Consider the following 27,167-nt stretch of genomic DNA (forward strand, 5'->3'; position numbering starts at 1 on the left):
ATACACACATACATACACACACACATACACAGACATACACACACACATACACACACACATACACACATACACACACACATACACACACATACACACACATACACACATACACACACATACACACACATACACACACACATACACACACATACACACACATACACACACATACACACACACATACACACACATACACACACATACACACACATACACACACACATACACACACACATACACACACATACACACACATACACACACATACACACACACATACACACACACATAGACACACACATACACACACACATACACACACATACACACACATACACACACATACACACACATACACACACACACATACACACACATACACACACCCATATATGTAAATATATAATGTATATGCATATACAGATTCATAGGATAATAACTTGGATAATTTGCATGTCATGGTTGCCTTGAAAAAGTAGAAGTCTTGGAGACTCATCCCTAGTTTTTACTATTTCATCATTCATTTTTGAATGAAGCAGTTATTTTAGTAGAAAAGACATAGGACAGAGTTAATGCTCTTCACATAGCAAACATTACAGCAGCAAATCAAGATGAGATGCAAAAATAAATATGTACTATTTGATAGTGAAATTCTCTATAAGGTAATTGAATCAATTATGGGAAATCACAACTCATGATGAGGATTAGAAAAGTATTAAATGTAAACATTCTAGGCCTTTTCGAAGATTCTTCTGTGTCTGTGGAAGGAGGAGTCTTCTCAGTACATTGGCCCAAAGTGGAATCATTTGGCACTTCATTTCACATCCACTCTCTCTGCTGATTTAAGATGAATTGGAAATTCCTGTGGACTCTTTGCCCCACAAGTTGTTCCTCTTTTTTCTCAGACTCTGATGGGTAGATGATTAAAACAATATGATCATATTACACTGTGTCATGTAAAGAAAATAGGTGACAATATTTATATTCCGGTTGTAGAAACAGACACTAGGGATGCCTTTTGGCTTAAATGTACTGATAGAATTGGCATAGATATCTCTACTCTGGTGTTTACATCAAGAGTCTGTGTGGGTATTGCTGCGAAGCATCCATTTTCTCATTCAGCTGTCTTTGACTACAAGATCATGAACACAGATCAGTCTTTTAAGTATTGGGATAGGGAATTAGACAGTTGATAAATGAGTCCTGGAGACAGATTCACTTTTATTGTGCCTTTTCCACATTGTCCCTCAAGCAGTTTCAAATGGGCTTCATATGAGCACAGTCAAGACACCTGTCAAGGATGTACATTTAAACTGAAGCAGCCATCTGATAACAGTTCTTGAAGCTGACGACTATGGGGAGAGGAAAAAAAAAGACTTTTTGACACTTTTCATAACGGGCCTATGGAGACAGAAATAAAAGCTGGTTTTATGAGCAAATAAATAGGAACTCATTATCTCTACAAACCATTAGCTGCTAGACACTGCATCCTTTAAGCAGCCTTATCTCAAACACAACTGGACAGTGTTGAATTTACCCTGAAGCAGTGACTACCAATATGGAAAGACTGTCTTTACTCACCAATGCACTGATACCAATTTGCTTTATCATTGTGTAGTGATAAAAGTGAGTATTATAAATAAGAATTAATGAATTCATGCTTTCTTGGTACACAGATTTGAGTAAGATCTGACTCACTGTCCCACATTTTACTCATTTGTAAAATCTGGATGAAAACAATTTAGAAGTCGTGTGAATATTAAGTACTATATTAAAACCAACGAAGCAGTTTGATTGCTGACATACAAATACACTATGAATGCAGGATGTTATTATTATTCTAATATTATGTCTGGAAAGAGAAACATTTGGAAAATTAAATGTCTTGCTCAAGAAGACAGAGATAAAAACTGCCAATGTTTGACCTTAAGCTTTGTTTTCCTGTGATTCGTGCTCTTTGCCTTTAAATTCACAGTGTGCCGTATGCCTTCTGAGTAGTGCTATTGAGAAGTGGGTAAAATATGTCCCTGGTCTGAAGGCATGTTCCTGATTACTCCAGGTAAAGGGGGAATTTTGCCATAGAAAGGTATGGGAAGAAGTTTTGGATTATATATTTTATACTTATACTCAAGAAAATATAAATATTTACTGATATGCTTCAAAGAATTTGAACTTTTTTTAAAAAGATTTGTTCATTTATTATATATAAGTTCACTGTAGTTGTCTTCAGATACACCAGAAGAGGGCATCGAATCTCTTTACAGATGGTTGTGAGCCACCATGTGGTTGCTGGGAATTGAACTCAGGACCTCCGGAAGAGTAGTCGGGTGCTCTTAACCGCTGAGCCATCTCTCCAGCCCGAATTTGAACTTTTTAATTAGGAAAGTTTCTATTAGGAAAGTTTACCAAAATGCCTTTAATTGACTAAAAGTTTTTTCTAGGGAGGTAATAAACATAAACATATCCTGACAAGTGAAGGGTCTTCGGTTGGAATAAAGGCACACACATGACAAATGAGTTACTGTAGGAATGGATAAATAGATAAAGAAGGCAAACATTATATTTTTATTTTTATTAACCTGTGTCACGTTCTCTAATATTCTTGTGACATTCACTGCCAAGATGGCATATCCCAAAGAGAAAACCACAAGGCATTTCAGGAACTGCATTTACCCAGTCATTCTTCATTTATCCCCAGCTTCCCCCCTAGTATGTTTGAGACTCCCATCTAACCTATATGCTGTCATCGGATGTTTACCCCTGCCTAGCAGTCCTCTGATGTCAATTTCTCCACCTTGAAATCTACTTAAGTGTGACATCTTAGCAGAGGCACCATCTTCACAATGTGACTAGGCTGATGGAGTCAGAGTCCTCTTCTTACCCACATGGCTTCTTACACATCTCTCTTGCTTCATTATCCCTCCTGTTTCCTGGTTTGGGCTCTTAACTAAGTATTTCTTGTCATTTGTGTGGACTTTTCCTTTCCTACTGATGATCTGGGACAAATTTCTTTTTCTAATCAATGTGCTTTATCTCTGGGGCAGTTAACAGAGAAGGGATTTCCCACGCATCTGCAAGCCGAATACTAGTAGCTCTTCTGTTTCTCTATACATCCATTTTCGCTTCCTACCAAGACACTTCCACTGACTTATGCAGATGACAGTTACCACAGATTCCATTTTAATCATTCAGATTATGTTCTCTTTAACTTAGCTTGAACAGGAAATTTTCCAAATCAATGATGTACAAAGAAGTAATCTATTAAAATAGTCAAGCATTCCATTATACCAACCATAATTCAGTATATCATATGTAAATCTGTTAGGGTCTCATAATTTACTTTTTCCTTTGTTAATTGTCTGATAATTTTATACTTGTATGTAATATATTTTAATTAAGTCAACTTCCTTTTCTCTATCTTTTGATTCTGTTATCCTTATGTTGTCACTAATAGGTAGTTATTAGTATAAAAAAAAGTACAGAATACCCAAGAACAAACAGTCCACAGCACTCAAAAGGTCAATAAGCTAAAGGGTCCAAGCGAGGATGCATCAGTCCCACTTGAGAGGGAGAAGAAAGCAACAACAAGGGGGAAGGGAGGAAGGGACAGTGCAGGGAAAGGGGATAGGGGTAGGAGGAGAGGGGAACATGACCTTGCATTAGATGAGGGGAAAAGATTGAAGCCCTGAGGGTCAGCAGAAAGAATGGAAACAGGTGACCTCGGGAGTTGGGAGAACCCACCAGAATGTATCAGAGATGTGGGAAGTGAGAGATGCTTAGGAATCAAAGAGGGGGACCCTTGATGAAAGACCCTACAGTGGAGAGAGGGAAATTGTTGAGCCCACCTCCAGCAGAAAGACAGGGCATCAAGTGAGAGGGTTGCTATCCCACAGTCACAACTATGACCCATAATTCTTCCTGTCTGCAAGAAATGCAGGGATGAAAAAGGAGAAGATACTGAGGAAAATAAGGCCCAGTGACAGGCCCAAAGTAGGATCCATCTCAAGGGGAGGCCCCAAGACCTGACACCATTACTGAGGCTATGAGGCACTCACAAAAATGAACTTATCATAACTTCCCTCCAAAAGACCTAAAAAAGCAGCTGAAAGAGTCAGATGCAGATAAGTGCATCCAATCAATGAACAGAAGCTGTTGACACCTGTGGTTGAATTAGGGAAAAGCTGGAGGATGCTGAAGAGGAGGATCAGCAGTCTCAATTAACCTGGACCCCTGAAATCTTTCAGACACTGGATCATCAACCAGGCAGCATGCACCAGCTGAGATGAGGCCCCCAACACATATATAGTAGAGGGCTCCTAGGTCTGGGTTCAGTGGTAAAAGGTACACCTAACCCTCAAGAGACTGGAGGCCCCTGGAATTTTAGAGGCCTGGTGGGGTGGGTGGGGTGGGAACATTCTCATGGAGATGGGGTGGGGAGGATGCAAGGAGGAGGTATGAGATGTGAAACAGTCAAATCTGGAGTGAAAAGAAAAAGAAAAGAAAAGAAAAGAAAAGAAAAGAAAAGAAAGAAAAGAAATTGAAGATAAGACCTGGATAGATGGCTCATATGTTGGATTTGCTCAGATCCCAATCAATTTCTCAGTACCCTCATAGTGGCTCACAACTCCTCTGTATCTCATTCTTCGCAGCTTCAAAGATGTTGGGCATGAACATAGTACTCACACACATGGAAAACACATGCACATAAAAGAAAACTAAACACATAGTTTTAAAAGTTGGGGGTTGTCATAAACATAGGATCTCATTATCCTTATCGTCCAAATGAGAAGACAGTGAGTAAGGTATGATAGGATGCACTTCCTTTTCTTTCTGACCTATGTGATGAAATGAAGCCCTCCTTATTCCAGACAGATATTCTACTGGGGCTTTCAAACAACATCATGAGAGGAAAAGCATGCAGGAAAAGCATGGGTTTGTTAGCATTCACTTTTCTCCCACTAAAGATTTCCATTTCTTGTTTTATTGACTAAATTCCATAAATACTTTGACCTCAGCTTCTGAGTCAGCATGTGTGTTGACAGCATGTTTCTCAATGTCTACCCCATTCTCCTCATCCTTTCCCTGTTCTGTTGCTCTTTGGCATCTCTCATAAAAAAACAATGAAAGAAATGAAAATTACATCTGATCCAAACATTTTTTCAGTTGGGAAGAATTCTCTTAATTTTCTGAATGCTTTTCTTAATTAGCATGTCAGGAGTAATGGGTTCACAACAGTCCTCACGAAGTACTGTGCTTGCTCTCACAATATTTCCTTAGTGAAAATAATTTTGTGGCTTATAGGGACACTGTTATCAATCACAAACAAATATAAAAGTCAGTCTCTTAGCACTTATTTTATTTCTGAAATGCCACATTACTTAGTTCATAATACCATTAATCCTCAATGCATCTTTGTGGATTAATTCTGCCCTGTTCTCAAAATAGTATTTACTGTTCTAGGACTTGGATATGAGATATTCTTCCAAAACATGATATGTTGAAGACTTGGTACCAAGCTTGTCAATCTGAGCACTGAAAGGTGAAGAGACCGTGAAGGTTCTGTCTTCACCAAATGATTAGGTTCTCTCTTCACCAAATGATTAAGTCCCTGATGAATTCAGTCAAATGGCTTTGTGGGGGATGCAGTAGACGGTAAGTCATGGAATCTGTGCTCTTAAAAGATGTGTCTGATCCCCCCCTTTCCTCTGCCCTCTGCTTCTAGACTCCAGTGAGATACTCTACCACTCTCCCTCTCTCCACATTGATACTCTTCTCCTCTCAGGCAAACATAGCGTGCTTCAGTTTCATGTTCATTTTCAAAGAACATTTGTATCTCTGAAGAACTACTGTTTCTCTTTTTTCCAAGTGTTTCTAAAGCCCATGAACTTCCAAATAACTCAGTTTCGTTTTCTGAGTCCCAACATCTTTGTGTCTCTCTTTGTTCTCTACCCTTGTCTTCCTAACTTTGCCCTTCTGTTCCTTATTTTATGTTTCACATTCTACCATCAGCATTCACTAACTAGCAAAAAGAGATTCCAAAGACTGACTGTGTTCCCTATCAGACATTAAACCATACATAATTTATAACACACTTGATAACAAACTCACATCTTATTGTTTCTCCTTCCCAATTTTTACACACCAAAGACACTATTATTTACAACCCTCTTAAAACTTTGACTTACAGCATTCCTTCTTCCAGTCAAATTGGATTCTATTCTACCTCTCACCTGACCCCCTTCCCCCTTATACATTATATAATTGATCTTTCAGACATTACATTTTATTCTTCTCCAATATTTCATGTTCTTTCTTTGACTTTTTATGAGCCTTACAAGAGTAAAAGCTGACCTCCCCCAAGATAGATTATTCTTATTTGTGGAGAGGATGTTGAAAGCTGGTAACATTGGACCTATATTGGACCTACATTGGAAACCAGCAGGAGGCGAAAACTGTGCAAACATGTATTGTTACTTCCTGCCTTTACATATGCACACTTACAGCTCTCACATACAATGGATGAAACACGTTCTGAGTCCAAGATAAATTGATCATAAATTCTTGAAGCAAGCCCATTGATTTCATGGTGGTTTTACGTGAGTAAACTCACTGTAAAGAGGTCTTATGTTTTATTTACAGCTTCTACTGCCATAAATTGATGTCCAAAGGATTTGGTTCTTGCTTTTATTAAAATAAAAATCTGATGTGTATGGAAAGCGAGTTGTTAGATGTGGCTTTGCCCCCAACAATGTTTTCCAAATAATCTGTTACAAATGTTGGAATTGGGCAGCAGTGAGAAGCTCTCTGTAGGAATGCAGATCTTGGTCTTGGATAACAGGCAGATACAATGACTTCTACCACTGAGTTTTCCAATTTTTAAGTTTCCTGGTTTTACAGCTCTGGCTACATTTCAGATTGAGAAAAGACAGATGGGAGGAAAAAAACAAGTTTTCTTGTTGATTTGAACTTTAGACTGTTTTCTAGGAAACATGCAGGGCAAGTTCACTGGTTGCTTCTCTGAATTTTCTAGTGATGTTGTGGCTTAAATCACACATTGTTATGTTCTCTGACAATATTGCGCATGTTTCCTTTGTTTATTATTTGTCTTCTTTGTGACCTTTCACATTACTGGGATCAGGAGGAATTTTTTCACATTTTTTCTATATAGTTCCTGTACAAAAAACTCTTAAATGTCCCAAAGTAGAAATTTGGGAAGGAAGTGAATAAGAATTGAGAATTCTCTATGACTTGGTTTTATGATAATGTATCAATGAATTAATTTTTACAGAAACACAACCTTGTGGTGAAAGTATACTGTTATACTATTCTTAATTTTAAAGTGAAGATTTGGAGGCACACAAAGACCATTCACATGATTTTATTATTATGTGTGAGTGTGTGTGTGTGCGCGCGCGTGTGTGTGTGTGTGTGTGTGTGTGTGTGTGTGTGAGCGTGAGAGAGAGAGAGAGAGAGAGAGAGAGAGAGAGAGAGAGAGAGAGAGAGAGAGAGGTGCATATGTAGGTCAAAGGACAACTTCCTAGAGTTGATTCTATCCTTTAATTATGGATTCTGGGGATCAAATACCAGCCATCAAACAAGCAAGCATTAGCTTGCAAGCACTAGAACAAGCAAGAAAGCAGGTAGCAAACCTGCTGAGCCAAAATAGCCAAAGACAATTTCTATTTAATTTTAGCTGTAGCATTCCTGAGTCATTTTTCATGAAGTTTCTTTTGTTTAGTTTTATGAAAATTTATTGTTTGAGAATTTCCTACATGTATATACTGAAATATGGTCACATCTACCTGCAATTTCTATCTTCCACAGAAAGTCAAGTCTCCCTCTATGTGTCTCTGCCTATCTCTCTGTTTCTGTTTTTGTCTCTGTGTTTCTGACTCACTCTCTTCCACCGAGTTCAATAAGTGCTGCACAGCTTTGTGTCTCCCTTTTAAATTTCTTCAATCTTTAATAATTTACTCATGAACTATGTCTTCAAAAGTGCTAAATAAATGTGCAATTTCCTCAGCCTCAATGATTTTTCAGAATTTTCTTATTACAGTAAAATACCTAGTCAGGTTGACATTTTATTCTAACAGTTAACATAAAGAAATACATGCTTGAGAATGCAATTAGAAGTGAGTTATAGTAATAAGGGAGATGAAACAATAAAGAACATCAGTGAAGAAGTCATTCAGAATATTTATAAAAACAGTCAAACTGAAAAGAAGTAACAAAGACTGATGAAACAGATGCATTCTCATAGATGAAAATAAAAATACAAAACACATATGATGTTGATTTTGTGTTGACAAAAGAGATAAAGAAGATGCTGACTAAAAGACCATCTGTCATTCATTTTCCAAGTACATGTTCATTGAAATTCTCATTTGCAATATGTGCAGATCTGATAGGGGCTGGGAGAAGTTCCACAATTGCTTGGACTCTATTCAGAATTTTGGTGTCAAAACAGAGTAGGCAAACTCACAATGTTCAATGGTTGTATGATCAAGGGCAAATGAACATTTTCAAAAAGCAATGGGTATGTGCTTTCGTTTAGAAAAAAAATCTCATAATTTTACATGCAAAAATTAAATTTCTAAAACACACAGCTTGCTTTCCTATTGTATTAAAGTTTAGACCATTTATCCCTTAAGCTTATTCCTCTCTGTGGGACTTAGATCCTTAGTGCTGTACAGCAAGCCCTTCACTAGCTAAGACATCTCCCTACTCTCGCAAATTATTTTTAAGTAGATTTAAATTTCAGTCTAAATGTTCTATACAACTTTAAAGAATACTATGAAATATCTAATATCAAGTTATACCCCCTTTTCTTAAGGATTGCATTTTTTTGTGATGCATACTTTACCTTTGCATACATTTATAAAAATATTATTTGTGTGTGTGTGTGTGTGTGTGTGTGTGAATGGTTGTGTGTGTGCATGTGTGTATGTATCTGTGTAAAAGCCAGAGATGATACTCAGGTGTCTTTGTCCTCTCACCTTTCACTTTGTTTGTTTGTTTATGTGTTTGTCTTTACTTACCCATTGTGTACATATGTGTGTGTCAGGCATGAGTATATGTGTGTTGATGTGGGTGTGGGTGTGTATATGTGCTTAGATAAGCCTGTTGATGTGGGTGTAGGTACTGGTGTGTATATGTGCTCAGGTAAGACTGTTGTGTGCCTAGGGGGTGAAAGTTGATGTCAAGAGACTTCCTTGAGCTCTCCACCTTTTACAAGGAGGCAAGTTATCTGGTCAAACCCAGGTTTTACCATTTCCGTTAGTCTGGCTAGCCAGCTTGCTCTTCATGTGTGGGACTCCCAGATGACACATCTTATATAGGCTGTGGAGAATCCATACTCCAGTCTTATACTTGTTCACTACAATTTCTATTTGCTGGGCCACCTCCCAGCCTTATATTTGATGAGACAAAACCTCTCACTGACTCTGGAACTCACCAATCAGCTAACATGGCTTACTGGACTAGATGAGCTCTGAGGATCCTTCTGTGTCTCTCTCTCTACTCCGAGTTTTCAGTTTTGCACCAAAATGCTTGGTCTTTTACATGAGTGTTGGGGTAGAACTTAGTTCCTCAAGATTGCTCAGCAAATCTTTCATCACTTGCAACATCCCCAGACCCTCCCAAATTATTTTTAAATATATTTGCATTTCACTCTGAATGACCACCAAAAATATTTTCTAAGAACTTTCAATAATATTATGAAATATCAAATTTTTCAAATGAAAAAATAAATAGTAACAAAAGAGTGACTGTTTATATACCTAAGGCTGTGGTGGCAGGAAGGACTCCAGAAAGTATTATTTTAGAATTGTGTTGTTTAAAACACTCTATCAGAAGTGTTGAACCAGGGCCCCTAACCCTTAGGCATTAAATTAAAGCTGTCTAATTACAATAGTGATTAGCAATAATAAAAAGATAATTTGATCGTGTTGACTATGCCCCCAACTAGCTTATGCAGATACCTGTGCATAAACATTTTCTGTCCTGCCATTTACACAGACACACACGCGCCATACCACATACCACACACCACACACCACACACAGACACACAGACACAGACACACAGACACACACAGATACACACATACAAACACCCACCACACCATACAATATAACACATAACACACAACATACGCATGAAAGTTCCTTTTACTTTTATCACATACCTTTAACATGTTTGTTTGTTTTTCCCAGAGGAACATTCTATAACAGTGGGGAAATTTGTCACAACCATACAATTCAAGTTTGTGCAGATACGAATGTTGGCACAAGCCTTTAATCTGTTTGTAGGAGGAAGTAGCAGGCAAATGTCTGAGTTCAAGGGCAGCCTGGTATACATAAAGAGTTTCAAGGTGTCCAAGGCTGTAGAGTGAGACCTTGACTCAAAACATTCAACAAATAAAATCTGATTATGAAGATTATGAACAGCTGCTTGCTAGACTACATTGAGAAGCATCCGTGTGAATTCTGGGATCAGACAAAATGCCATAATAGAACCTGTGTGTTCCTGGTAGTGACATTTTCTGTGTAAATGGTATTAACATTTTAGACATTAGTCAGAGAATCCCCTTTTCATTGTTCCTCCATCTCTAGCTTTTCTTTTGGGTCCTGGGAAGTAGAAAAGGCACAAAAGGAGAGAAAACATGCCAGGAGGGCCAAGCACGTGCAGCAGCAGGAAACAGGGAGGAAATAGTACCATCAAAGAAATACAACACATGTCCCATTATTGCAAAAGCATGCATAATTCCCTATCTGTTTAAGTCTTGGTTCACATCTAACCCATGTGTGTAATTGGAAATCTCAACATTACGTGTCATAAAGAGGGAGAGAGAGATGCCAAGTGATTCACTGAAAGGATTCGTTTGTGAGTAACATGTGTGGAAATATGATGCAACGCTTGAGACTGAGCTTTAGCACCAGTGACTGCATGAATAACTTCCTGTGCATGCATTTATTTAAAAAAAGTAAAGTGTTGTAAACTTTCACTCGATTTAGCATAAATTTAATAACTGAAGACGGAAACAAGACGTTGATGACATGCAATCACTTTTGAGACCTCTAGGATCTTTAATTAAAAGGGCAAGAACAAGGGCTTCAGGGGGAATCACTATCCCTGAACTCAAGCAGTATTACAGAGCAATAGTGATAAAAACTGCATGGTATTGGTACAGAGACAGACAGATAGACCAATGGAATAGAATTGAAGACCCAGAAATGAACCCACACACCTATGGTCACTTGATTTTTGACAAAGGAGCCAAAACCATCCAAAGGAAAAAAGATAGCATTTTCAACAAATGGTGCTGGTTCAACTGGAGGTCAACATGTAGAAGAATGCAGATCAATCCATGCTTATCACCCTGTACAAAACTTAAGTCCAAGTGGATCAAGGACCTCCACATGAAACCAGATACACTCAAACTAATAGAAGAAAAAGTGGGGGATCATCTCGAACACATGGTCACTGGAGAAAATTTCCTGAACAAAACACCAATGGCTTATGCACTAAGATCAAGAATCGACAAATGGGATCTCATAAAACTGCAAAGCTTCTGTAAGGCAAAGGACACTGTGGTTAGGACAAAACGGCAACCAACAGATTGGGAAAAGATCTTTACCAATCCTACAAGAGATAGAGGGCTTATATCCAAAATGTATAAAGAACTCAAAAAGTTAGACTGCAGGGAGACAAATAACCCTATTAAAAATTGGGGTTCAGAGCTAAACAAAGAATCCACAGCTGAGGAATGCTGAATGGCTGAGAAACACCTAAAGAAATGTTCAGCATCTTTAGTCATAAGGAAAATGCAAATCAAAACAACTCTGAGATTTCACCTCACACCAGTGAGAATGGCTAAGATCAAAAACTCAGGTGACAGCAAATGCTGGTGAGGATGTTTAGAAAGAGGAACACTCCTCCATTGTTGGTAGGATTGCAGACCGGTACAACCATTCTGGAAATCAGTCTGGAGGTTCCTCAGAAAATTGGACATTGAACTACCTGAGGACCCAGCTATACCTCTCTTGGGCATATACCCAAAAGATGTCCCAACATATAAAAAAGACACGTGCTCCACCATGTTCATAGCAGCCTTATTTACAATAGCCAGAAGCTGGAAAGAACCCAGATGCCCTTCAACAGAGGAATGGATACAGAAAATGTGGTACATCTACACAATGGAATATTACTCAGCTATCAAAAACAATGACTTTATGAAATTCGTAGGCAAATGGAGGGAACTGGAAAATGTCATCCTGAGAGAGGTAACCCAATCACAGAAAAACACACATGGTATCCACTCATTGATAAGTGGCTATTAGCCCAAATGCTTGAATTACCCTAGATGCACAGAACACATGAAACTCAAGAAGGGTGATCAAAATGCGAATCCTTCACTCCTTCTTTAAAAGGGGAACAAGAATACCCTTGGCAGGGAATAGGGAGGCAAAGATTAAAACAGAGACAGAAGGAACACCCATTCAGAGCCTGCCCCACATGTGGCCCATCCATATACAGCCATCCAATTAGACAAGATGGATGAAGCAAAGAAGTGCAGGCCGACAGGAGCCGGATGTAGATCTCTCCGGAGAGACACAGCCAGAATACAGCAAATACAGAGGCGAATGCCAGCAGCAAACCACTGAACTGAGAACGGGACCCCCGTTGAAGGAATCAGAGAAAGGACTGGAAGAGCTTGAAAGGGCTCGAGACCCGGTATGAACAACAATGCCAACCAACCAGAGCTTCCAGGGACTAAGCCACTACCCAAAGACTGTACATGGACTGACCCTGGGCTCCAACCGCATAGGTAGCAATGAATAGCCTAGTAAGAGCACCAGTGGAAGGGGAAGCCCTTGGTCCTGCTAAGACTGAACCCTCAGTGAATGTGATTGTTGGGGGGAGGGCGGTAATGGGGGAGGGGAACACCAATAGAGAAGGGGAGGGGGAGCGGCTAGGGGGCTGTTGGCCTGGAAACCGGGAAAGGGAATAACAATCGAAATGTAAATAAGAAATACTCAAGTTAATAAAGAAAAAAAGAGACAAAGAAAAAAAAAGAAATACTCAAGTTAATAAAGAAAAAAGGGAAAAAAGAGAGAGAGAAAACTAAGATGGAAATTTTCAATTACTCACACCTAAGGTCCATTGTCTGACTAGCAAAATGCTCAGCTTTCTTGACTCTACATGAGACCAAACCACCCAAAAATCGATTTAGATCTGGGCATGAAGAGCAATTTGTTGCACAGTAGACTCTTATCCTGTCATCCAAATGTTTTGATTCAATAGAGAACAACTGCAGAGGATAATAATTTGTTTTAATTTTACTACATAAAAAAATGAGAAAAACAATCACTGCTATGGACAACAAATAGTACAGGTCACTGTCATCTTGTGCTCACCTGGCATTATCAGCAGGAGCAAATTTGTTGCCTTCAGTGTTTCTTTTTATTGAGGAAACAATTGCTGCAGACCCATAATCCCCATGGTTTGCTGGCCACATGATATTTCTGTATGAACAAGCGATAACGGCTATTGTTATGCATTTTTAACTAAAAGTTCCCATGACTCCAATTTCTCATTCTCCTTGACTCTCTTTTTAAATTACTATCTTAAAAATAAAACAACCATAATTAATAATTATAAGGAATGTTTTGATTTGCAAGTAGCAGAAATCTAGTTAATATTCATTCAAACAAAAAAAACCATTTTTTCTTACATGAGATAGAACATGAGCAAGCCAAGTGTTCCCAGAGAACTCCCAAAGCACTAAGCTACTTGATTCTTAACCCTTATCATTATAACACTGCTGTTATCACCTCCAAACATTGTGCCTGCACTTAAGGTGGCATCAGGGAAAACAAATGGTGTAGCTCATCGCTCATTTCTTTTTATCATAAATATACAATCTTGAAAAAACTTCATTTGCAATATTGGCTAGAAATAAATGTGTTTTAGAAGAGTATCAAGCAGCAAGAGGGCTGTAAAGAGTTGGGAACTTTTTCATTTCAAACAAAAAGAGGTTGTATGAACAGGAAGGGCATGGAGATTGAGTCTTTAGCATGTAGACATGTTTACCAACAGAATTGCATAGGTCACTTTTAGCTCCAAACATTAATGGACAATAAGTTGTCCATTAAAGTTAATGGCAGCGTGAAGCTGATGTTGGGAAACTTTGGGTCCTGTTCTTATGACTATTTGGAGATCTGCCTGAAACTGAAATCCCTCTGGTGTTTTCATTCACGATTACGAAATGTAACTTTCACCCCTGAACAGTTCGTGATTTTAAAAAGTAACTTATATCAAAAGTACCACAAAGTTCTTAGAAAGATTATCAAAATTATTCCTAGATTTGTAAACTGAGAAATTTCTTCAAATATTTGAATTAAAATAACAGTTGTTGAGCTGTCCTCCATTTAGTTCAGTAGCCATGTGTTAGTGTGTGTGGGAGCACGGTTTTTCTAAAAATGTTTATAGAGAAACATCTTTAAATGGGAAATCCATCTTTTTACTTCCTCTATTATTCCAGGCTTCTTTGTGTGCTCAGCGAGTGAAAAGAGATCTTCATTATAAGAGAATTCTTAAAGTGCCACAAACAGAAACGAAACTAGGCAAGTGCATCATTGCTTTTATTGTCAAGTACATGACAAAAATATATTTGATAAATATGTGGCAGAAAGAGTTCAGTTTGTCTCACATCTTGAGGGCATAGTCCATCATGATGGGAAAGGTACCGAAACATCAGTGCAATAGGGCGAGTGGTCACAAAGAACGCATCTTGTCATTAAGCAGAAGACGTAGCATTTGGCTTCTGATGCTTTTATTTGCTCTAGTTAGCCAGACCAAATGATGCGACTTACAACTTCCAGGCCCATCTCCTGACCGTAGGCTCTCAGGAAATCTCTTTAGCATCCATCCAAGTGCATATATAGATAGAACAGAGTATAATGACCTGGAGAGGCAAGTAGGGGATGGTTTGACTTGATGTGATCAGTGAAGGCTTAGTATTGGCTTTGAAGCAAGGAAGCAGTGTCTCTTTCACGTGATTGACTCCAATACTTTCTAATGACTTTGCAGAATCCTTTTATAAAATAATTTGTTATATGTGCTTTTGATCATTCCCCAGATAAATCATCATTTAATGATGAGTATTTCATCATTTTAATATTTGAAGAAAAATATTTCAGTGACAAATTATAAATAAATGAAAAAATATGAGTTTAAACTGGAAAATATATATGACAAGGGTAAGAGTACCATAAAATCCAGTAAATATATGTTTTATCAATTAATTGGTTGCTAACCAATGTGATTCTGTACCTCTATAATATTTTGCTATATTTTGTATGAATTATGTGACTTTATTTCTACCCCTTACCAGCATTTTATTATTTTAACTTTTTAGGATTTGTTTAATTTATTTTACATGTATTTGCCACGTGTATACAGACCACTTTAAGGACATGAGGAAGGCAAAATATCTCCTTGGAACTGGAGCCGCAGACAGGTATGAGCCACTGTAAGGTTGCTGAGAATGGAACTCAGGTCCTCTGGAAGAGCAGTCAGTGCTCTTAACCACTGGACCATCTCTCCAGCTTTTAGTCCTTTGAAAGAGAACATTCTATATAGATAATTATAATAATAATTCAATTTCTTTCTAGAACATTGCTGAATATTTAACATATATTTAGAATGTATAAAGTATGTAAATCCTTGAAAAATGTATGTTGTACAGCCCACCGTGCAAATAGTTAAAATTTATTCTACTAATGAGCTTATATAAAGGAAGGAAAACTGAAGACAGAGAAATGTGATCAGTTACATGCTGACTAAACATAGTAACAAGAGTTTTACATGTCTTCTGCCTTGAAGCAATTTCCATGGCAGCTTTTGCATTAGGACATCTCAAAGCTGGCTTCTGCTCCTGTTTCCCATCTGCTCTGAATGCCTGATGTCACGAACATGTTGACACTATACTGCTACTTTAACCTTGCACATCTGCAATGTGGCAAGCCATTCCAACTTGGATAGCTAGCAAAAATTATTTCTATAAGCAATGATTCAAAACTCAGATTCTGTTTCACTCAACTCAATTTAAATTTATCAGTGACCCATTCTTCAATCTTCAGACTCTACCAATTCTGAAAAGAGAAGAAAAACAAAACCCATCTACTGATCTCAAGGTCACTGTTTTTCTTTCCTTTTTTTTTCTTAAGTTAGAACTGTCCTTCTGCTTATTTATAGATTATATCTGCAACCCTTCAAGGCCGAGGAGCTATGGGAAAGGAGATAAATACTTTAAGACTTTTAGGGGCTGCTACTGGCCTCCAAGGTAAGCCATTGGAGAAAAAGTGCCACCAACATCAGGAATACCTTCTGATTCTTTTGTTGTAGTATTTGTCTAGAAACACTCATTTACAGAGCAAATCACCTTCCCTCAGATATAACTTGGGGTGCTTAAATTTCCAAATAAATTGGACTAAAATTGCGAATTATATTGGAGAGAATGCCTAAGAAGACAGAGGCAGGGAAGACACATTGCATATAATTAATGTGAAGGGTACCTCAGCTTCTCTCTGGTCCTCTTGCTTCTCCATTTCAGCATACACGGTTTCAATTTCAGACTGACTTTTTTTCTGACAGTAAAACTGCAGAAACTTCAGTCCTCAGATTCATGCCACTTATTGTCTCAGAGAAAGATGGGTTTTTATTGAGTTTCTTACTTGCATCTCAGGGTAAACATTCTGTGCTAATCTCCATAAGCCCTGTAATGGATTATTCCCTGAAGCCATAGTGAAGAAAGAGGGATTAAAACTTCACAGTTGTACCAATGTACTTATGGCTTCAGATTCTCACAACTTTGTTTTACAAATGGAGTAACCCTACTTGATCCTAGAAATCTATGTGCTTGTCTATATGCATTTATAGGACATTACCAAATGACAAAATATTTTATACTGTGTATACCTGTTCATGCACTTTGGAACTATTCAAAGCCTGAAAAATGTGAGGTGTTCCATTTTATAGATGACAAGCCTGAAGCTTGAGTTCTTTCCCATTAGTTTCTTGATTTTTTTCTTTTTCTTTTTTTTTAAACAGGCAAAGAAATCTATACAACATTTTATCTCAATTGCTTCCATCTTTCCGTTGAGATTCTTTTTTTTTTATTATTTACTTGACTATTTCTTATATACATTTCGAGTGTTATTCCCTTTCCCCCTCCCCATCTTTATGGGTGTTCCCCTCCCCACCTCCCCCCATTGCCGCCCTCCCCGCATAGTCTAGTTCACTGGGGGTTCAGTCTTAGCAGGACCCAGGGCTTCCCCTTCCACTGGTGCTCTTACTAGGATATTCATTGTTACCTATGAGGTCAGAGTCCAGGGTCAGTCCATGTATAGTCTTTAGGTAGTGGCTCAGTCCCTGGAAGCTCTGGTTGCTTGGCATTGTTGTTCATATGGGGTCTCGAGCCCCTTCAAGCTCTTCCAGTTCTTTCTCTGATTCCTTCAATAGGGGACCTATTCTCAGTTCAGTGGTTTGCTGCTGGCATACACCTCTGTGTTTCCTGTATTCTCACAGGGTTGTTTTGATTTGCATTTCCTTTATGACTAAAGATGTTGAACATTTCTTTAGGTGTTTCTCAGCCATTCGGCATTCCTCAGCTGTGAATACTTTGTTTAGCTCTGAATCCCATTTTTTAATAGGGTTATTTGTCTCCCTGCGGTCTAACTTCTTGAGTTCTTTGTATATTTTGGATATAAGGCCTCTATCTGTTGTAGGATTGGTAAAGATCTTTTCCCAATCTGTTGGTTGCCGTTTTGTCCTAACCACAGTGTCCTTTGCCTTACAGAAGCTTTGCAGTTTTATGAGATCCCATTTGTCGATTCTTGATCTTAGAGCATAAGCCATTGGTGTTTTGTTCAGGAAATTTTTTCCAGTGCCCATGTGTTCCAGATGCTTCCCTAGTTTTTCTTCTATTAGTTTGAGTGTGTCTGGTTTGATGTGGAGGTCCTTGATCCACTTGGACTTAAGCTTTGTACAGGGTGATAAGCATGGATCGATCTGCATTCTTCTACATGTTGCCCTCCAGTTGAACCAGCACCATTTGCTGAAAATGCTGTCTTTTTTCCATTGGATGGTTTTGGCTCCTTTGTCAAAAATCAAGTGACCATAGGTGTGTGGGTTCATTTCTGGGTCTTCAATTCTGTTCCATTGGTCTATGTGTCTGTCTCTGTACCAATACCATGCAGTTTTTATCACTATTGCTCTGTAATACTGTTTGAGTTCAGGGATAGTGATTCCCCCTAAAGTCCTTTTATTGTTGAGGATAGCTTTAGCTATCCTGGGTTTTTTGTTATTCCAGATGAATTTGCAAATTGTTCTGTCTAACTCTTTGAAGAATTGGATTGGTATTTTGATGGGGATTGCATTGAATCTGTAGATCACTTTTGGTAAAATGGCCATTTTTACTATATTAATCTTGCCAATCCATGAACATGGGAGATCTTTCCATCTTCTGAGGACTTTTTCAATTTCTTTCTTCAGAGTCTTGAAGTTCTATTGTACAAATCTTTTACTTGCTTGGTTAAAGTCACACCAAGGTACTTTATATTATTTGGGTCTATTATGAAGGGTGTCGTTTCCCTGATTTCTTTCTCGGCTTGTTTCTCTTTTGTGTAGAGGAAGGCTACTGATTTATTTGAGTTAATTTTATACCCAGCGACTTTGCTGACGTTGTTTATCAGCTTTCGTAGTTCTCTGGTGGAACTTTTGGGATCACTTAAATATACTATCATATCATCTGCAAATAGTGATATTTTGACTTCTTCTTTTCTGATCTGTATCCCCTTGACCTCCTTTTGTTGTCTGATTGCTCTGGCTAGAACTTCAAGAACTATATTGATTAAGTAGGGAAAGAGTGGGCAGCCTTGTCTAGTCCCTGATTTTAGTGGGATTGCTTCAAGTTTCTCTCCATTTAGTTTAATGTTAGCAACTGGTTTGCTGTATATGGCTTTTACTATGTTTAGGTATGGGCCTTGAATTCCTATACTTTTCAGGACTTTTATCATGAAGGCGTGTTGAATTTTGTCAAATGCTTTCTCAGCATCTAATGAAATGACCATGTGGTTTTGTTCTTTCAGTTTGTTTGTATAATGGATCACGTTGATGGTTTTCCATATATTAAACCATCCCTGCATGCCTGGGATGAAGCCTACTTGATCATGGTGGATGATTGTTTTGATGTGCTCTTGGATTTGGTTTGCCAGAATTTTATTGAGTATTTTTGCGTCGATATTCATAAGGGAAATTGGTCTGAAGTTCTCTTTCTTTGTTGTGTCTTTGTGTGGTTTAGGTATAAGAGTAATTGTGGCTTCATAGAAGGTATTCGGTAGTGCTCCATCTGTTTCAATTTTGTGGAATAGTTTGGATAATATTGGTACGAGGTCTTCTATGAAGGTCTGATAGAATTCTGCACTAAACCCGTCTGGACCTGGGCTCTTTTAAGTTGGGAGACCTTTAATGACTGCTTCTACTTCCTTAGGAGTTATGGGGTTGTTTAACTGGTTTATCTGTTCCTGATTTAACTTCGGTACCGGGTATCTGTCTACGAAATTGTCCATTTCCTGCAGATTTTCAAGTTTTGTTGAATATAGGCTTTTATAGTAAGATCTGATGATTTTTTGAATTTCCTCTGAATCTGTAGTTATGTCTCCCTTTTCATTTCTGATTTTGTTAATCTGGACACACTCTCTGTGTCCTCTTGTTAGTCTGGCTAAGGGTTTATCTATCTTGTTGATTTTCTCAAAGAACCAACTTTTGGTTTTGTTGATTCTTTCTATGGTCCTTTTTGTTTCTACTTGGTTGATTTCAGCTCTGAGTTTGATTATTTCCTGCCTTCTACTCCTCCTGGGTGTATTTGCTTCTTTTTGTTCTAGCGCTTTTAGGTGTGCTGTCAAGCTGCTGATATATGCTCTTTCCTGTTTCTTTCTGCAGGCACTCAGCGCTATGAGTTTTCCTCTTAGCACAGCTTTCATTGTGTCCCATAAGTTTGGGTATGTTTTACCTTCATTTTCATTAAATTCTAAAAAGTCTTTAATTTCTTTCTTTATTTCTTCCTTGACCAGGTTATCATTGAGTAGAGCATTGTTCAATTTCCTCGTATATGTGGGCATTCTTCCCTTATTGTTATTGAAGACCAGTTTTAGGCCTTGGTGGTCTGATAGCACACATGGGATTATTTCTATCTTTCTGTACCTGTTGAGGCCCATTTTTTTGACCAATTATATGGTCAATTTTGAAGAAAGAACCATGAAAAGCTGAGAAGAAGGTTGATCCTTTTGCTTTAGGGTAGAATGTTCTATAAATATCTGTTAAGTCCATTTGGCTCATTACTTCTTTTAGTCTGTCTACTTCTCTGTTTTATTTCTGTTTCCATGATCTGTCCATTGATGAGAGTAGGGTGTTGAAGTCTCCTACTATTATTGTGTGAGGTGCAATGTGTGTTTTGAACTTTAGTAAGGTTTCTTTTATGTATGTAGGTGCCCTTGTATTTGGGGCATAGATATTTAGGATTGAGAGTTCATCTTGGTGGATTTTTCCTTTGATGAATATGAAGTGTCCTTCCTTATCTTTTTTGATGAATTTTAGTTGGAAATTGATTTTATTTGATATTAGAATGGCTACTCCAGCTTGCTTCTTCTGACCATTTGCTTGGAAAGTTGTTTTCCAGCCTTTCACTCTGAGGTAGTGTCTGTCTTTGTCTCTGAGGTGTGTTTCCTGTAGGCAGCAGAATGCAGGGTCCTCGTTGCGTATCCAGTTTGTTAATCTATATTTTTTTATTGGGGAGTTGAGGCCATTGATGTTGAGAGATATTAAGGAATAGTGATTATTGCTTCCTGTTATATTCATATTTGGATGTGAGGTTATGTTTGTGTGCTTTCATTCTCTTTGTTTTGTTGCCAAGACGATTAGTTTCTTGCTTCTTCTAGGGTATAGCTTGCCTCCTTATGTTGGGCTTTACCATTTATTATCCTTTGTAGTGCTGGATTTGTAGAAAGATATTGTGTAAATTTGGTTTTGTCATGGAATATCTTGGTTTCTCCATCTATGTTAATTGAGAGTTTTGCAGGATACAGTAACCGGGGCTGGCATTTGTGTTCTCTTAGGGTCTGTATGACATCTGTCCAGGATCTTCTGGCTTTCATATTTCCTGGCGAAAAGTCTGGTGTAATTCTGATAGGTTTGCCTTTATATGTTACTTGACCTTTTTCCCTTACTGCTTTTAATATTCTTTCTTTATTTTGTGTGTTTGGTGTTTTGACAGTTATTTGACAGGAGGTGTTTCTTTTCTGGTCCAATCTATTTGGAGTTCTGTACCCTTCTTGTATGCCTATGGGTATCTCTTTTTTTAGGTTAGGGAAGTTTTCTTCTATGATTTTGTTGAAGATATTTACTGGTCCTTTGAGCTGGGAGTCTTCACTCTCTTCTATGGCTATTATCCTTAGGTTTGATCTTCTCATTGAGTCCTGGATTTCCTGTATGTTTTGGACCAGTAGCTTTTTCCGCTTTACATTATCTTTGACAGTTGAGTCAATGATTTCTATGGAATTTTCTGCTCCTGAGATTCTCTCTTCCATCTCTTGTATTCTGTTGGTGAAGCTCGTATCTACAGCTCCTTGTCTCTTCTTTTGGTTTTCTATATCCAGGGTTGTTTCCATGTGTTGTTTCTTGATTGCTTCTATTTCCATTTTTAATTCCTTCAACTGTTTGATTGTGTTTTCCTGGAATTCTTCCAGGGATTTTTGTGACTCCTCTTTATGGGCTTCTACTTGTTTATTTATGTTTCCTGGAATTCTTTCAGAGATTTTTGCGATTCCTCTCTATATGCTTCTACTTGTTCTCTAAGGGAGTTCTTCACGTCTTTCTTGAAGTCCTCCAGCATCCTGATAAAATATGATTTTGAAACTAGATCTTGCTTTTCTGTGTGTTTGGATATTCCGTGTTTGCTTTGGTGGGAGAATTGGGCTCCAATGATGCCATGTAGTCTTGGTTTCTGTTGCTTGGGTTCCTGTGCTTGCCTCTCGCCATCACATTATCTCTAGTGTTACTTTGTTCTGCTATTTCTGACAGTGGCTAGACTGTCCTATAAGCCTGTGTGTCAGGAGTGCTGTAGACCTGTTTTCCTGTTTTCTTTCAGCCAGTTGTGGAGACAGAGTGTTCTGCTTTTGGGCGTGTATTTTTTCCTATCTATAGGCCTTCAACTGTTCCTGTGGGCCTGTGTCTGGTGTTCACCAGGCAGGTCACTTGCAGCAGAAAAGTTGGTCTTACCTGTGGTCCCGAGGCTCAAGTTTGCTCGTGGGGTGCTGCCTATGATCTCTCAGTGACAGCAGCAACCAGGAAGATCTGCACCACCCTTTCCGGGAGCCTCTGTGCATCAGGGTTCCAGATGGCGTTTGGTGTTTTCCTCTGGCGTCAGAGATGAGTGCAGAGTGCAGTCTCTTCTGGTTTCCCAGGCGTGTCTGTCTCTCTGTAGGTTTAGCTCTCCCTCCCATGGGATTTGGGTGCAGAGAACTGTTTATCAGGTCTGTCCCTTCAGGTTCCGGCGGTGTCTCAGGCGCAGGGGTCCTGCTGCTCCTGGGTCCTCCCCCACGGGACCTGTTTTACTGTTTTCTTTCAGCCAGTTATGGGGACAGAGTGTTCTGTTTTCGTGCGTGTAGTTTTTCCTCTGTACAGGTCTTCAGCTGTTCCTGTGGGCCTGTATCTTGAGTTCACCAGGCAGCTTTCTTGCAGCAGACAAGTTGGTCTTACCTGTGGTCCCGAGGCTTAAGTTCGCCCGTGGGGTGCTGCCCACGGGCTCTCTGCAGCGGCAGCAACCAGGAAGATATGCGCCGCCCCTTCCGGGAGCTTCAGTGCACCAGGTTTCCAGATGGCCTTTGGTGTTTTCCTCTGGCGTCCGAGATGTGTGTGCAGAGAGCAGTCTCTTCTGGTTTCCCAGGCTTGTCTGCCTCTCTGAAGGTTTAGCTCTCCCTCCCACGGGATTTGGGTGCAGAGAACTGTTTATCCTGTCTGTTTCCTTCAGGTTCCGGCGGTGTCTCAGGCAGGGGTCCTGCCGCTCCTGGGCCCTCCCCACGGGAGCCCAGAGGCCTTATACAGTTTCCTCTTGGGCCAGGGATGTGGGCAGGGGTGGGCAGTGTTGGTGGTCTCTTCTGCTCTGCAGCCTCAGGAGTGCCCACCTGACCAGGCGGTGAGGTCTCTCTCCCACGGGGTTTGGGTGCAGAGAGCTGCTGCGGGCCGGGATCTGCAGGTTTGGGACTCCCAGTAAACACAGGAAGTGCCCGGTCCTAGAGGAATTTTGCCTCTGTGTGTCCTGAGTTCACAGGCAGGTCTCTTGCAGCAGAAAAGTTGGTCTTACCTGTGGTCCTGAGGCTCAAGTTTGCTCTTGGGGTGCTGCCTATGATCTCTCTGTGACGGCAGCAACCAGGAAGAGCTCCTTTGAGATTCTTTAAAGCATAATAATTCTTCAATTGACTTGTGATATCACTCACAGAACTATGTCTCTGGAGAAAAACCTGAGACCAGAATGGTGTCACAAGAATTTCCTTTTCTAGGCAAAAAAAAAAACATATGAATATATCATATATAAGATGTAGAAGATTATTCAGCCATCAAATCAAAGCTTTGACACAGATTTTCTATGCATAATTAAATTTAAACTTATATGTTTTAATTTTCAAATAGTTCTGTCTTTCTGCATGAAATTTAACATATTTTTCAGTTTTATCACATTGAACAGGAGAGAAAAATAAAATATGAAATGACTTTAAAGCAAATGGTAAACAAAGGAAATTTAGACGTTTCATCCTAGCTTTATTTATATCATCTATAAAAAAGGATTTACCTTGACTAAGTTTTCTTTCAACATTTTAAAATAAAAGAATGTTCATTTTAAAGTCCTCAAGTGTCCCAAATAGAAATATGTGTAGATCTGTCAGTGGTAGACAATGTGCTTGAGTAGGACATGAAAAAATATAGACAAATATAAACTCTACTATGGCTGTTTAAGCTCAGAGCTGGCTCTAAGAGTGTATTTCATGCAAAGCGCCATTGGCAGGCTACCTCCATTAAAATGCTTTTTATCATAAATTTTAGCAATCTTATAAAACTGTAAGTTCTCATATAGCTTTTCAAATACCATTCATTTTAGTTCTTCCTACCCGCATGTGCTACTCTGCTACATCCTCTAATCTTTTTCCCCACTTAAACCATTCTCGCTCATTCCCATACTCCTTCATCCAACCCACATTCTACTATCCTCTCTCCATTAAGATATTCTTCCTCCCCAGATCTGGTTTATATATGAAATGTTTCCCCGTAGGTTCATGTGATCAGACCTATGGTCTACAACTGAGAACACTGTTTGAAAAGGATGTGGAACCTTCATATGATGTAGCATTGCTGGAGGAAATGTGTGACCAAGGAAGAACTTTAAGGTTTTACACTTTGGGCACACCTATTGTTCTCTCTTATTTTGCTCTCTCTGTGTGAATGAATGTGATCAGTCTACTCTCTGACTGTCAGGCCAGTGTCACCTTCTAGCTGCCATCCCTTCTTAGCTATGGACTCTACTCCCTCTGCAACTATTAGTTAAAATAAACTCTTTCTCCCATAAGTTTCTCTCCCATGGCTCTTCTCTAGTTGTTGTTGTTGCTGCTGCTGCTGTTGTTGTTGTTGTTATTGTTGTTCTTGTTCTTGTTCTTGTTCTTGTTCTTATTATTCTATATATGTGATAAGCAAAACACAAAAACCTAAAAATTTGAACTGGAGTTACACAAGAGAGGGAACAAACAGCATTTTTCCTTCTGTGTCTGGGTATTTTTCACAGCAGACTATTAAGAAGTCAAATGTGTTAATGTAAAACCTACAATGGCAACAGAGAAAATATTTTGTCACACAATACCAAAACAATATCTGGATGAATTGTTCAAAGAGAATATGAGTCTGTGTTTCCTTTTGTGTAAGGCCAGCACTCTTTACAGTGAAATAGTTCATCTATTCTTTCCCTTGAGTCATAGATATGGTAATTGAAGAAAGATTCTAAAGATACAGAGGTTAGTATTTTTACTTTTAAAAAGGGTATAATTAAAGACCAATAAGAGCATCCTATGAGGACATATTAATATTTGGCATCATCCAAGTATAAAAGGGAAAACAATTTGAATTTTCTTTTTTTTTCTTTTTTTTCGGAGCTGGGGATCGAACCCAGGGTCTTGCGCTTGCTAGGCAAGTGCTCTACCGCTGAGCTAAATCTCCAACCCCAACAATTTGAATTTTCTTATTTTTTTTTATACTGCAGTCAAACTTGAGTCTTGCACATTCTAGACAACCAGTTTTTCCTCGAGCAGTATCCTGATTCCAGAAATGACATTCTAAAAACATTTAGTAAATTTGAGTTTGGACAATTTTATGTGTTCTAATTACTGTTATACGTATCTTTGACCTTTTTTGCCCTTTCTAAATATTCTTACATTATTCATGTTAGAATACTTTCTTGTGTAATATGCTAAGTTTAACCAGTGTCATGTGTGTGATCATCAGTTTGTAGCTAACCATTGACAATTGATATACAACTGAAAATGATGTTCTTCCTGCCCCAGAATTCACCAGTAGCCAGTATTTCATCAGTGAGTGGCAGGATCCCATAAAGATCCTTCCCGTGAGTGATTAAATGTTGGCAGGTCCAGTCTTCTGTGCCCTACTGCAGGCAGCTGCAAATGTTCTGAGACTGTGGTTATAATAATATATCATTCCCAGAAAATATTACTACCCTTCTTCCTAATGTCTGTCTCTTACTTTCTTCCATTTTCTCTTCCTTGATGTCTTATAACTCTTTGAAGGGGAAGATATGAACATCCCATTTTGGGCAGCACATTCAACTTTCACTTACGCATTCACAAATCTCTGTTTTTAGTGAAGATTTGTCTATGGGAATAAACATAAATATTTTTACAATGGCTTGACACAGTAGTAAAAGTGCCCCACAGGGCCTAAGACCTACCTTAGCAGCTATGAGGTTTGACACCTAATTCTAGAGTGGTTGGTTATTCTAATAACTGTGCCATTACTGCACCATTGGCTACATGTTGCTTGGCATATAAGTATTATGATTTTTAGGTTTCATGGATGGATAGTAACATTGATGCTTTTTCTCTTCTAGCAGCCTGAAGAACATCTTTTAGCACTAGTGTTTAAAGGTCTATCTCCCACCTCCCAGACTAGTAATCATCAAGAGTTCTGATAGCAGAAGATGCTGGTGAGGCTATGTAGAAACCTACTACTTTGTAAGCAGGGAAGGTGGAAGGGAAAAAAGGAGAGAGAGAGAGAGAGAGAGAGAGAGAGAGAGAGAGAGAGACTACAGGTCTGCATAATGATTCTCGTAACCTCATAGGTTATTAGAAAAATGTCATTCAAGATATAGGATAAAATACTTCTTTGTGTTGGTCAGAGAAACCCTGAAACCCCTAAAAATATTGGATTTTGCTGTTCTTCTTGATTGCTCACCAGTACTAGATGCTAAGACCGAGTTAATACAGAGGACACTCTACATTGTAAGCCTTAGTTTATAGATATTAAATAGGAAACATATTCATCTATATTAGTGAACAGATGCTCAACATTGATACTGAAAAATCAAAGGAAGTATCTTATAGGTAACCAGAGTAAGAACAGTAAGCCTCAATTTAAACCTTGAATTCTGAAGTTAAAAGATGTAAGGAAAATTTAATCATCATTCACATTAGGATTTCATTAAAACAGTCTAGGGAAGAACAGAGCTGCCCTTTCTGAGTTAATAAGTAAGAATTGAAAGGGGAAGAGTTCAGTGAAGGAGTTGGAAAGTGTAGGTGCAAACTTTATAAGACTAGCTGATGGTCAAGACATTTGTAAGCAGTATTGTTCACAGCAGGACAAAGAGAACCAGAGAGTCACTTTCACATTTGTGTGGCCACTGTATAAAAGTCCATATCATCTATGAACCTAATACTTTCCTAAGTTCTAGTGACAAAGCAGTACCCTACAAACAATGAAAAGAATCACCATGGTTGTGGTTAGGAAGAAATAGACTATAATAGACTCTTTCAATCTCTACTGGGATCCAA

The sequence above is a fragment of the Rattus norvegicus genome, chromosome 7 (assembly GCF_021556685.1).
Source record: "Rattus norvegicus strain SHRSP/BbbUtx chromosome 7, alternate assembly SHRSP_T2T, whole genome shotgun sequence".
Taxonomy (NCBI): domain Eukaryota; kingdom Metazoa; phylum Chordata; class Mammalia; order Rodentia; family Muridae; genus Rattus; species Rattus norvegicus.